The sequence below is a fragment of the Anopheles gambiae genome, chromosome 3 (assembly GCF_943734735.2).
Source record: "Anopheles gambiae chromosome 3, idAnoGambNW_F1_1, whole genome shotgun sequence".
NCBI lineage: Eukaryota > Metazoa > Arthropoda > Insecta > Diptera > Culicidae > Anopheles > Anopheles gambiae.
The window spans coordinates 48,260,749-48,274,536 of record NC_064602.1 but is presented as its reverse complement, the minus strand read 5'-3'; the positions used below and the strand labels follow the sequence as shown (position 1 = coordinate 48,274,536).

Below are 13,788 nucleotides of genomic sequence, written 5' to 3'. Positions count from 1 at the left end.
TTTTTTTACTATTTATTTATTTATTTATTTATTTATTTATTTATTTATTTATTTATTTATTTATTTATTTATTTATTTATTTATTATTAAGGTATCGAGCCTCCATGCCCTACATACACAATTACAACTAGTGTCTTATAAACTATGGGCTCCTAAAATTAGACGTAATGCAGTCTCGTATGACACTTGTACATTTCGGGACACTAAAGGACAAGTCAATACAATTTGAATATAAATTAAAATTTTTAGACATCATTATGTATTTTTGCATTTATGGAATGAAAATAATGTCTGTTTGCTGGCCAGGCTGGCCGTATAAACGCTTACTACGCTTATTTGTGCCACGAATATTAAGACTGTAAGCTTTGCTAAATGAGATGGTATGGAAACGAACTGAATCGAACAAAATAAGCATGGACTGATCGTCGATTTCTGATGCATTATTTTGGTTATTACAGGGTTTCTAATAGAATAAATAACATTTGCCATTGATCTCAACATCTTTAATTTCGATGTCAATTCCTGCAATTCTTTACTAATGAATGTATCCTATTGTCAACCCATTTTCATTCGATGTCAACATCATTTGAAAGACAAATGCGAAGGTGTGTGAGAAGTATACTTGACTGCAGCAAGAAATGGATTGAGAATTAATGTGACGAAGGCGAAGTACGATGAGGCTGGTGAAGGCTGGTAGGATACGATGGCTAGGGCATGTTATTAGGATGCCGGACTCATGTTCCACCAAGAAGGTGTTCAACAGCAACCCCAAGTTCGGCAAGGCGCTCAGTGGAGCACAGTTCGATAGCTGATTCAGGTGAAACAAGATCAGTTGGAGGACGAGTGTTTACATGGATGGGAGGCTGCAACTAGGGACCGAGCATCAAGAAACATAGAAAACATATAGACTTAGCCATGAGAGAGAGAGAGAGAGAGAGAGAGAGAGATGAAGAGGGAGATAAAAAGAGAGAGAGAGAGAGAGAGAGAGAGTTTTGTTGTTTTTTTTAATAGTTAGCTTGGTCAGTGATTACCCAAGGCCGTTGCTAGGATTGTTAATCTTTTAATTATATATTGACGTTCTATTTATGCGTCAAAAAACAATGGTTCTCTTGGTGACTTAAACTTTGGGCTAAAAAAGTTGTACAGTTTCCATTCGTGGTTCAACTGGCATACTAAACACACCAGCCCAGGGATTGTATTATCTATATCTATCATACTAATTCTAGCAACGATTAACAGAGCGTTACTGCAGGGTTTCTCGGACCGTTTCGCGTGAAAAGCAACGACTGTGTGCAAACTATGAAACAGAAGCGCCCTCCTAACCAGACTTCTTTGATCTGTTTTCTTTTTCTTTCTTTTTTCATTGGCCATTTTCTTACTAGCGTACCTATCGCTCTTCTTCTTCTTCATTTGGCACAACATCCGTTGTCAGTCAAAGGCTTGCCTGTATCATTAAGTTGGTTTACAGTGGACTTATGGATTACCTTAGCAGGATAGTCATGTCCTACGTATAAGAGCTTGATCCATTCGGGGCTTGAACCCATGACGGGCATGTTGTTAAGTCGTACGAGTTGACGACTGTACCACGAGACCGGCCCAAATCTATCGCTCTATTACTCCTATTACACGCTCACTCTTTTTATTATAATTCTTCACTGTTTTCCTTTTTCAAATTTTATACTTAGATATTCAAAAGTACAACAAAAGAAACAAACCAGGGTTGCATAATAATTTTGTTGCAAAACATTTACCGAGTCAGTCACCAAAAGTGAAACATGGATTGCCTCTAGGGGGGCATCAAATTTAAACGGAATAAGGACATAGCTATTGTCAGGGACTACTCAATCCTTCTCTGGTTGACAATATTTAATTCAATCCCCTGTTCGACGCTTCAACCAGGCCTATATTGGCCTCGTACAGACGATGTTCACGGGTCTGCCCATGCCCGAATGCAGAGCTGATAGCATACGATATCTTCACGATTAACGTAAGAGGGATAGGTTTATACTAAGAACTTACCCGTAAGGTATGCCTGCTTCACTCATCAAAGATCTAAAGGATGATCTAAATCAGCCATGTCAAACATACGGACCGCGGGCCACATGCAGTCCGCGAAGGCTCCTAATCCGGCCCGCAAAGAACTTTAGCAGTTATTTGAATGAAGCAGAAATAGATTGTAAATTATAAGATAAGAAAAACGGGTATATTAATGATGATTCACTGAGGAAGAAGCTCTCAACATTCAGTTTTAATAATTCTTGTTTGGGAAGGTATCCGCGAAGATGGCATGTAGCAAGTGTTTTAGTAGTTGTTTCCTGAGAGCACTCTAAAGACGGACTATCAATATTTTCTCCTGTCGTCTTAAACCGCCTATTATTAGTGTGTTATTTTTACGAGTCTTTTTAGCATTTGCATAAATACAGGTGACAAGACAGCCAACATACATTTTCCAGATTCGAGTTGAGATTTTACGGATACGAAACCTAGTGTTACAAAATTGAAAAGAGTTTATGGATTCGAATTGTATGTACGATGCTGACAATCGTTTAACGTGTTCGAAAAATAGTGTTACAATGTTGAGCTGGCTTGAGAAATTCTGTAATGCGAACCGCAATGTCTTTGTAAAGGTTAAAATAAATGGAATATTTTTCTGACTTATTAGTTCAAACTTTAACGTCTTTTGAAAGACGAAAATCAAGATTCAATAGAAGAAATTTGTAGAAATCTGATATAGGGGCCCTTCACCATTCTAGTCGGTTTTTTGTATCGATTTTGATAGTTGGAGGCTGAAATCATGTAAACACTCCATACAAAACCACACATAAAACTAGCCTGCAATTTTCAGTCTAGATTATTCTAACCTCAAAGCTAGAATTATATTCGAGTACATGCTCGAAAAATGGAAAAACAAGGAGGTGTTTACATTTATCCCGAATTGCATTAAAGAGATCTGGTTATGGAATCCAGCATCAAAGTGTATGTAGTCCAGGTGGTTACTTTTTTGACAGGACGGGTAAAAACTTTTGCTCAAACAGGCTTTTTGATAGCTTGACGAATATCCAAAACATTCTTAAAATCTTCATTCAGAAACAGAAGCGATAAAAATCAGTGTTAGTGTTTGCATATGCCTTGGTAGTATAAAAAAGTCGTTTGCGCAGCCATGTAAACGGGCTAAATTAACCAGTTCTAGTATAAATACCATTTGCAGTTAACAAGATTTTCTTCGCCCGCTATATGAATAGATCTAACGAAACAAACAACGATCCGTAGTAGTCTCGTGTACCTTCACTATAGTTCACTGTAGTCTATGTTTAGTTTTCCGTTTATAAGATGAACTCAACTGTTAATAACATGGCGCACGAAGGAAAGGAAAGTGCCCTTCAATGGGCAAACCTTTTGTGCGGTTTTTCTGTTAAAATCCTGCTGCCAATATTGACCACCAGTGCCACCCGGTTTGTGTGTATGTGTGTGTGTGTGTTGTTTGATGAAAGTTTTACATAATCGCTTTACGTTGGCCCCGAGCCTGGCCAAAACCGGCTCGGTTACGTAATAAATCTTTTTGACTTCTCCATTGTGCCGTAAACAACTCTTCTTAAAAACGCTGGAAAAGTATCCCCACTAGAGACTCGAGGCAGAAGTCACACACAATAGCACCGTGAACAGCTGAAGCTGGAAAATTCATTATTTGCGTACTGATGCTGCCCGACGCGAGAGCCCGGCTGAGATGGACGATTAGAGTGGAAGCAACATCACACAGCAACAACAACAACAACAATGACAAAAAATATGCAAACTTTTCCCGCTTCGTCGAGAGGTTCCTGGAAAGCGACGGTAGTCCATCGATGCATAATCGTTAGGAAACACGGGTCCAGGTCGTGCGTCTAGGACTCTTTCTCTCTCTCTCTCTCTCTCTGTCTCTCTCTCTCTCTCTCTCTTTCTCTCTCTCTCTCTCTCTCTCTCTCTCTCTCTTTCTCTCTCTCTCTCTCGTTCTGTAGTGGTGTAGGACACACATTGGCGTACAAACATTGGGGCGGAAGGCGGACGCCGAAAAAAGACGCCGAAACATAAATAATGCGACCCATAATGGGACATCATATTCAGAACAATCGCGGTAGCTTTCGGAAATCCATGGAAACTTTCCATTACGGGGCGAGATGTGGTGGTGAGAAGCGAGCGCTTTTCTTTGGCTGCTGGCGAAGCACTGACAAACATACACACACATACACACACAGCATGGCACGAAGAACGAGCACTGATTCCCGCGCTTTGTCCGCGCTTTGTAGGATGGAGCAACAAATTCAAAGCGTCCCGAAATTTTCTCTGCCAGATTTCAATTCTTTTGGCCGAGTGTATGTGTATGTATGTGTATGTATGTTGGGGGAGGGGGTCATCCTTGCCGCAGCTTTTACTTTTCCTCCTCTTATCAAACATTTTCACACATACGAGTGACGCCGTTTGTTAGTGGTGGCTTTTTTTTGTTGTTTCCACATATCTTGTGTCAGGTTGTCTTCTTGATGCGTCATCCTCTTATTATTGATTTTGAATTTCCATTTAAAAATGTATATTTAAAAAAAAACCCTTGTGCATACGATCGATTTTGCTTCGCTTCAGTTCAGTGTTTTGCTGAATCGTACCCAGAACTCGGCAACTTCTTTTGAAAGTGATATCAATTTTGTTTTAAGTTCTCCTTCCGTTTTCTCAACCGGCTCATTCCGTTTCCCAAGACGGTTGATGGCTTAGTGTGTAAATAGCATAAAAAAGGGGCAGAAGAGGAGAAGGAGGAGGAGGAGTTCTCCGGGTAGCGATCCTGGGTGAAATGAAAAACTATGAAAGAGATAACAATATACGAACACAAAGAGCTGCACACACACACACAAAGAAAAACGTCACTATCAGGCAGCACTGAACCCCACTGAAGATAGAGCACACCTCAACGTGCGGTGCAACGGGACGCAGTGGATCGGTGATGATGAAAACGAAAAAAGGACACGTTGCGGCGGCCGGGCAAATGGAACGGCAGAAGTATAAATGGTATTTTCAGTGAATAATACCCATTCGCTGTAGTGCTGCGCCGAGCCCGGATCCTTTCCGCGACTAGAAATGGGCGCTTAGTAGTAGCAGCAGCAGCTCTTTCTTTTCTTTCTCATTCTCCTCTCTCTCTCTTATAGATTTCCCTCGTTTGACGAATGCTTTTGTGCTGTGGTGCAGCGCTGTACATTTTTTATTGGGTCGTTCATGCATTGGCGCAAAAGAAAAACTATTATTTCCGTTCTGAAGATTCGACGAACAAAAAAGTAAAAACTTTGTGCACCATTCTTTATGTGCACTTACGGTTTCATTCCATCGCTAACATACAGCGATTATTCTTATACACAGCAACGCATTCAATGATGAGGCATTCCACCAGCACAATCGTTCCAATCATGATTGGTGGTAAGGGAGCTGGGTTGGGGGGGGGGGATGTTTTGTTAATAGGTATAACAAAAAATGATATGCTTTAAACAAACAGTTTCCCTGCCCGTCTGCAATTGCGCTGCCTGGATTGTGCTCAATTTTGCGCAGTCAAAATCGTTCGTCCGAGCACGACTGATAAGCACGAGATGTGCAGGGACCTTTTTTTTTAAACCTTCTTCTTGCCAGCGCAAGATAGAAATCGACACCGTGAACAATATTCTATTTTCCCTAATCATGCCTCCCCTTTCGAACCTCCATTCACTTATCATTCCTAGCTAGCTCCATCCATGCCAATCCACGTTGAACGGGGCATGGTGGCACAATGGCTCACTCGAAGCACTTATAGACGAATGGAACCGACCCGTTTGCGACCGACCAAATGGAAATGGTACGCATAAAGCCCCGAAGATGGTGTCGCTTTGACGGTTGTACATGCATTTGTTTCTCTTATGCTGTATTTACTCCACCCGTTTGCTCCAACACCCATTGATTACACAGGTTTTCCTGCCCGGTTTGTGCCCCTTTCGCGCCGTTCGCTCAGTTACAACTTTCAATAAGGATTGGTACGGTGTCATGTTGGGTATCGCTTACCAAAAAAAGGACTAAAAGTAGAACAATCGTCTGGAACATCTCAAAGGAACGCGCTCCTTTCAAAGGGCAGACGTTTGGCAGACACTATTGGAAAATGGGTAAAGATAAATGATGCACCGGTTTTGGGGGTTTTGATAAATGAGTATTGGCTGTTGTGTAGCTCGTTACCGTGCCATCCAGCAGTGATGGGGAGGTTTTTGTTCGATGACACTCGATTACATTGCATTTGTGTTTCCGTTCAATTAGCAAAGCACGGAAAGCAGCTTACGGAAAGTAAACGAAAGATTGCTGCGGCAGGTTGGTGGGAAACTGTACGATGGTGATGTTTGTGAAAAATATAGTAGCTGCATTACGAAGCGAATTGTTAGCTAGAATATAATAGATAAACTAACGGCATGTCAGCTTGAAGCCACTTGAACCAGCATATGATGTTGTGAATTAGTAGCAGGTAGTTAAAGTTTTCAAAAAAAATCAGTTCACCTCAAATAACCTGTCTCCTACGGACGAAGCTGGGACTATATAGTACCTATATAGTTCCGGTACTTACATACGCCTCTGAGACATGGACACTGTCCAAATCTGACGAAACCCTCTTAGCCGCGTTCGAGAGGAAGATGCTCAGAAGAATACTTGGCCGCTATAATGACGAGCTATACGAGATGTACGGCGACCTCACTGTCGTGCAGCGTATCTAGCTCGCCAGGCTCCGGTGGGCTGGCCATGTTGTACGCATGGAAACGGACGACCAAGCCCGTAAAGTCTTTTTAGGCCGTCCGCAAGGACGTTTACAAGTCTCTTATGGCTCCACATCTGGATTTTTGTCCGTCAATTATTTTTATGGCTAATACAGGACAAATGACAATAATGCAAAAAACTGCAAAACAGAGCAATGCGAGCTATTCTAGGATGCGGATGGTATACGTCGTCATTGATTATGTGAATGGATGTCGGTGAAACAGCGGGTAATGTACCAAACAATGATTTTTGTTTATAAACTCCTGAACAGTCACTTGTCTCAATATCTTTGTGATCGGGTTGTTCGAGGATTAAATGTGCACGACTACAACACAAGAAGAACAGCAGACCCGAGAGTTCCTAAGATTGAGACAGCATCAGCAATGAACTCTTTGTTTTTCAAAGGCATACAAACTTTTAATATGATGCCCAGAGTGGTAATGCAGAGACTATACTCCAATTTAAAAGACTGTGTGCAACTCACATCAAGGCCACTATCGTATGAAGCATGACTGTTGTGACAATAGTAAATAAGTAGATTAATTTAGAAAAGACGAAATCAGCGAAAGCGTGAATGGAACATAAATTGATAAATAAATGTTTAGTCACTTGTTGTGTAAACCTCACTTTCCATCACCAGCTTTGATGATGATGATGATTTTGGTTTTGTTTTGCTTTTATCTCTTTCTATATATCTGTTTTTTTTTTAACAAAATTAAATTTAAAAAAGTTGAAATAAATAAACTAGTAAACACAAAAACAAAAATAAAAGAAAAGAATGAGTCGATATAGCATTGAAACACGCGCGCGAAAAAAAGTATATATAATTTGATTACTTTCTTGGGGGTAGTGGTCTGGTCCAATGCAACCCGAAACGTGAATCGTCATAAATTGTACAGTAACGGAATAAGGAAAAAGTACGCTGTGAGATAGTTTTGAAAGTGGTTCTCTATCGCCATTATTTGGTTGTAGGTTGAACCGGCTTTACAAGAGAAACGAAAGCAGGTACCATGTATTGAGACCGACCATGACTGCTTCATAAAGAGGAATATAAGTTTTGTAGCCACCACGTTCTTGAAATACTTACTTGCTTTATGATTTGATTATTTGCTTAATTACTAATTTACAACAACACAATTATCGATAAGATTCAATCGTTCCTCTCAATACTATATCGGGGTAAGAGGTGGGACTCATCATCAAAAAAAAAAGGACAGAGGAGGCGTGGTAGGCCCAAATTGAGGTTGCAAGATGGCGTGGAGGCGTCCGCCATTAAGGCCGGAATAACGGACTGGCAGACGAAGGCGCGAGACCGTGAGCGGTTTCCGACACTCCTGAGGCAGGCCTAGACCGCAAAGCGGTTGTAGCGCCGGATATGTAAGTAAGTTAAAGTTGTATTTGCTAAATTATTCTCATAGTGAAGGATACTAATAATTATTAGTATAATGCACACGTACTTCTAAAATATAATCATTAAAATAGTGCAATAACAACAAAAATATTCACTTCAAGCGGTCAGAGAGGCACTAAAGGTGGTGGAGTTTAAGGAATGGAACATGATGGCCAAAAATCGTATATCATTCCCGTGCATAACCTATCCTTCCCATTTTTAAAGGTTACAAAACATATGAGAGGTCTCATTCCTTCATTTGATCAACAGTTGGCAATTTTTTGACACTAGATGTGTGTCAAACTATCATGTAAGCAGTCATCATTTACCGTTTATCTAACGAAAGAAGCGGTTGAATGTTCAAAAAATCAAATATAACCCAAGAATCAGTGCATTTTATGATGGCCACTAAGATCAGGAAAATATATGAATCACATTTGGTTGATGGGTCATGTTTCATTTCATTGTAGCTGGTCATGTTATATGGCTTGAATGGGTGAGTTGTTACAAAAATGTTTTGTTTGAATAATATGTACCATACGCATAAAGTGGGCAAATCTGATAAGGAGCATCAAATAATACAAAAAATCATTTCAAATTAGGCTCTACTAACATATTAAAGCAATTTAAACTCGTCCAGGTCATAAGGCTGCCGTCTAGAATAGCGAAAACAGTCTACTAAGATGCAGGAGCAAAATCTCGTGTAACGTTAGCACCATGATGTCATGATACTAGGACTCAGTGAGGAAAGGTGAGCTAGAAAAATGATTTAAATTTATAGGAGACGAGATTGGGAAACACATTCATGCAGTTCATGCAGTTGCAGTACTTTGGGTGCCAGTTCTGAGAAATTGTACTTAAAAAGTACCACATGTGTTAAGGTCAGTCGAGCGAGAGAACATACAGAGCATTGTCATTTGCCCAAAACACAAAACCAGCTGAAACTATGCTGATGAAAACGATTTGGTAGACTCTCAATATGATATCAATTGCAAATGTATCAATGGAACTAGGCCACGTGATCTGGAAATGCATTTTTTCCCAGAGATTAATTGGAACAAGTCTTGTAAGTTGAGTGGGTCAAAAATACGCCTTTTTAACGGTTAAATTGAGCCATAACATTGATCAAGTAGTCACTAATAGTCATAAGTACAATAAAAAACAAGATCAAGACATTTTTTTATTCCATAACCTTTGTTTTCTTACGCATCTTCTTCTTCTTTTTGGCTCAACAACCGCCGTCGGTCAAGGCCTGCCTGTACCACCACTTGTGGGCTTGGCTTTCTTTCAGTCACTTATTGATCCCCCCATAGCAGGATAGTCAGTCCTACGTATGGCGGCACGGTCCATTTGGGGCTTGAACCCATGACGGGCATGTTATTAAGTCGTACGAGTTGACGACTGTACTACGAGACCGGCCACGCATATTACGCCAAAAGTCTGTTAGACGAATACTTTTTGCGCGCCAATCAAACGACTTTTTTTTAGTTTTTTAAATATTTTAGTTGTTATTGCTCTGTTGTGATGCTTATTTTTTAGCAATGCGTGTGCATTGATGGTCCCTTTATCAAACCTCATCATTACTTTTAGTAACCCATGCCTATTGCGGCCATAAATCGCCTTTTTCAACAATATGTTCAGCTAGATGAATACTTTTTGGACTGACTGTACATATTTAGATTCTTCCTAGAAATCTGAAACCTTTCCTTAAAGATCACTATCTTGTCAATGTCATTTCGTTTTTTCACGCCTGAAAGAACCCTTTCACCCACCTTTGAATGCGTTACACCCCCATTGAAAATGGACCCAAGCTGTGCCAGCCACTTGTTAGCAAATGGTGCTTCATCTTAGTCACCATCCTGCATTCGGCGTGTAGGGCACTTTTTTGTGTGTGTGTAGTGGCGTGATACGCTGCTGCCTATCTGAGACCTTCATCGACAGTCGCCATCGCCTTTGCCACTGGAGCTTCCTTCACCGCTGATTAAGTTCTCAACTTTCTCATTATCATTTGTGCTCGCGGCGAGGGCACCGACAATGTGTTGGAATCTGCCCGATTGCCAGCATCCTCCATCACCATCAACCTCGTAGAGATCGCTTCAGAGCAAAACCCCAAGCAATGTCGGTTGAATTGCGGTCGATAGCGCCGTTCGGTACGTTCGCTGCTGAATAGGATAGGGGAAAGGGTTCAGAAATTGGAACCGTAAGGAGGCTAAAGGATTGCAATGCAGACTGCAAAATGAGGGCAAAAAATGGCCCTCGAAGAGAAATAAAACGAATGAGGAACGCTTGATCATCAAATATAGTCCCGTGACGGTGCTAGATTCCTCATGAGATTCTCCACTACGAATAGCTCTGCGGCGGTAAGCACTGGACGATGGCACTCGACCGCCGCGAGCGTCATGACTTTTTTATGTTCAACGCGACCGAGGCGCCAGACTGGAAGGGGTGTCGAAAGCATGACACGTTTCAGTGGTTTCCATGCTGCTACACGGTGTGATTAGTTTTTGCGTAGCCTAGATTGACATTGATTTGTATGGTGGGAACACAGTTGCTGGTGCAGTTAGGTGAATGTTGATAAGGACGGCTCTGGCTCACGGTGTCAACGATAAGACCCGAAGCGATGATGATTTAATATTGGTTCGTTTACATAGAGTGTTTCCTTCGGCAGTTGTAATGCTATTTAGAAAAGAGAGTTGTTAAAGTTATTACTGTTAGTTCAATTACAAGCTGTGGTGAATTAAATATCATTAGCGTTGCTCATTTTGAATCATTTGCAGACACACGTGTTTTCGTGCGAATGCAAAGCAGTATTAAAACAAAATTGCACAAAAAAAAGGAAAAGCCATATATTTTATATCATTTTAAAATTAATGCAAGCAAACAATCTGATTTGAATGCATTACACGAGATGGTATTGGTGTTTTGAAAGCTTTGGCATTTGCTGTTTTTTTTCTATCGTGTTTAAATTCCTATGCTTTGAAGGAACCGTCGTTTCAAAGCAGCGCGCATGCTTGAGCAAGAAAATAAAATCACCCATAGTATTTTTCAAGCAAACTGGTGTGTTATTGACGTGGTGGTGTACATTTGCGTTAGAAAAATAATGTTCTTGGAAAGTTATTGATAATGAAATTGTAAATGTATGTCGTATTCATCTCGTAAACAACCATTTATTAAAAATTGGTTTATTTGAAATTTTAATCAATTCGATATTTTTAACCGTTCCTCCTGAATTAACAAAAGAAAAGAATATTGCAGAATATTTAGCAACGGCTCAATATGAATCCTGTTTTAGGTTGTGTGATGCAATGATGCTTTATTTCAAAACGTGTAATACCCCTGAAAAATAATAAAATAGTATAATACATCTCACTGCTGCTTTATTATTTTACTAATGCGTAATGTGATTTCAATGACCACATTTTAAATGTTTCTGTGACCAATGATCATGTACAATAATATCGTTACCGAAAATCATAAATGTTAATTTGTTTACAACTGTTCGTAGATATTGGAGCTGTTAGTTCTAGATTTTGGATAGGATCGAAACAATTCCGGACCGATTTCAGAATGACAGCTCCAATCCGGCATGACCATCACTATCGTGTTGTTATAGTGAAAAAAATGTTTATTGTAAATTGGTGCTGCAGATTGCCCGTAAAACAGTGATTTTGGCAACAATTGGCATAAAATTCGCCGTGCAACTCAATAATTACATCTTATCGATGCGTTTGAATGCGTGAAAAAGTGTGTGCCCATAGGGAGGAAATAAATATCAGCCTCGAAAGCGTCATGTTGTGCGGAAAAGTGTATTATGTTGTCTAGCCGTCATTCGCGTTGGCGATGAAAAGTGTATACAAATTTGTGTACGGAGTAAGAGTATTGATTTTTCCCATCCTCTCGTAATAATCTGTGCGATGCCGGATGATGCCGTTCAGTGTATCCGGTTCGCGAAATGAGAAAATCGATGGTACCATTTTGGGGCAACGGTGGAAGTGATAATGTTGCTATAAAGCATAGTGCATCATAATAACGCTGTCGAAAAGAATGCTGTGAATGTTTCCAGTTGTGCGTGGGCGAATTTATGCGTGAAGGCGTTTGGGGCGATTGCGTTCCGCAAACGGGTGTGTGTAGTGGTTTGCTGTGTTTGATGCACAAGTTTTCCTCCTGCTGTTACGTTCTGTAGCTTGGCTGTAGCGAAATCCGTGTATGAGTGTGTGTGTGCGTGTTTGTGTGCGTATGACGATGACGAGCTCAACGTTCAACTGAAGCATAAAAACATGCAAATTACAGTGCTGACCCTATGCCGTTCGATCTGAGCGAGTGGTTAGCGAGATACAGTTTCGTGCATTCTTTAATCGGCTTAACTGAAATTGCCCGATTTTATTGAAATATTCCGCACACGGTAAGCAGCAACGAAAGTAATTATAAGAACCCATCAAACAAGCAGCATTTCTTGTTGTAGGAAATATGAAGCAGGGTTGAAAGTGTGAAAGGGAAGAAAAAAAATCATACATGATCGCTCCAACATGTCTTGACGTTCAATGAACGGCCTTGGTGCAGGGTTTGTTTATGTGTCCATTTACGAGTACCGGTTCTAAGATGGTTATTGCAATGCTGATTTTATTGCATTGTTTTTTGTATAAGCAGCACATATTTTATTATTATAGTTATGGTTTGCTTTTAATATGTTTGTTGAATATTTGGCCAAATATTGAATGTTGTAAATGTTTGGGCGTTTTTGCATGGTTGTATTTGATCAAATGTAGATTAAAATTGTATTTTAATGATTTGTTTAATGTATTTCAAAATTATGCGATACTTTTAAAAGCAACAACATTATTTTCAGCATAAATCAATTGCAATAGCAATAGTGAGCTACTAAATCCTATTCATCTCGTTCTTAACAAACAGCTGACGAATAGTTAGTGGAACGCAAACTACTGCTATAGCATAATATTCCTGATATTTTTCCTCCCACCAAATCACAATCCTTGAGCATTAAAACATATAACTGAAAAAAGAAAAATGAGAAGAATAAATACCCCGCGAGTGCATAAGCGGAAGTAGAAAGTGAATCCAATATCCTACATTAACCGAACGTCGGCCGTCCATACTGGCAGCCACGTCTTGATGGCACATTTTTGGCTGTAAAAAGCTAACTTTACGTTTATGCAAAGCTTTTCCCCATCCGTTTCGTTCGTTCGCACATCAAAAGCGGGTGTCGAACGGGCGGCAGCATTTCCCTCTTGGCTCGTGGTGGTTTGCTCATTATTTTCCTTCCTTTCGGTGTTGCGGCTTGCCTTTCCGAGGAGTACATATTTTTACCATCTTCTTATCCCTTCCGACGCCGTGCAAAATCGGCAGATCGTTCGTTGAAGCGTTGAGTTTTTCGTGCGCTCGTTATTACGACAGTCTTTCGGCGCGGGGCCGCTCCAACAGCTCGCGTACCAAGATGGGTGTTTCGGGTCGCAAAACATCTCTTCGTCGAATACTTGCTTTCGGTTTCTCCTTTCCTTGCTCTCCTTCCCCCGCAGGGATCTGACTGCAGAAGACTGAAGAGTTCCGGGTGCGTTTTCCGGGAGGGTTCCGAATAATTGAGAGTTTTGGCGCTGGACAGT

General features: G+C 40.5%; 1 protein-coding gene across 22 annotated transcripts in view; it reads left to right on the top strand.

Moving 5' to 3' along the window:
* The window catches only part of LOC1279520 (tyrosine-protein phosphatase Lar), a 234,157-nt gene that overhangs the window by 17,703 nt on the left and 202,666 nt on the right, over window positions 1-13,788 (top strand). For 6 of the 22 annotated variants that reach the window (XM_061660338.1, XM_061660335.1, XM_061660343.1 and 3 more), the window contains exon 1: window positions 10,025-12,572. The exons of 10 other annotated variants lie outside the window; for them this stretch is intronic. The gene's annotated coding sequence lies outside the window, so the exon portion shown is untranslated. Of the gene's footprint in view, window positions 1-10,024; window positions 12,573-13,788 lie in introns of those variants that run through there. 6 more of the 22 variants (XM_061660339.1, XM_061660336.1, XM_061660327.1 and 3 more) reach the window with 3 other exon arrangements.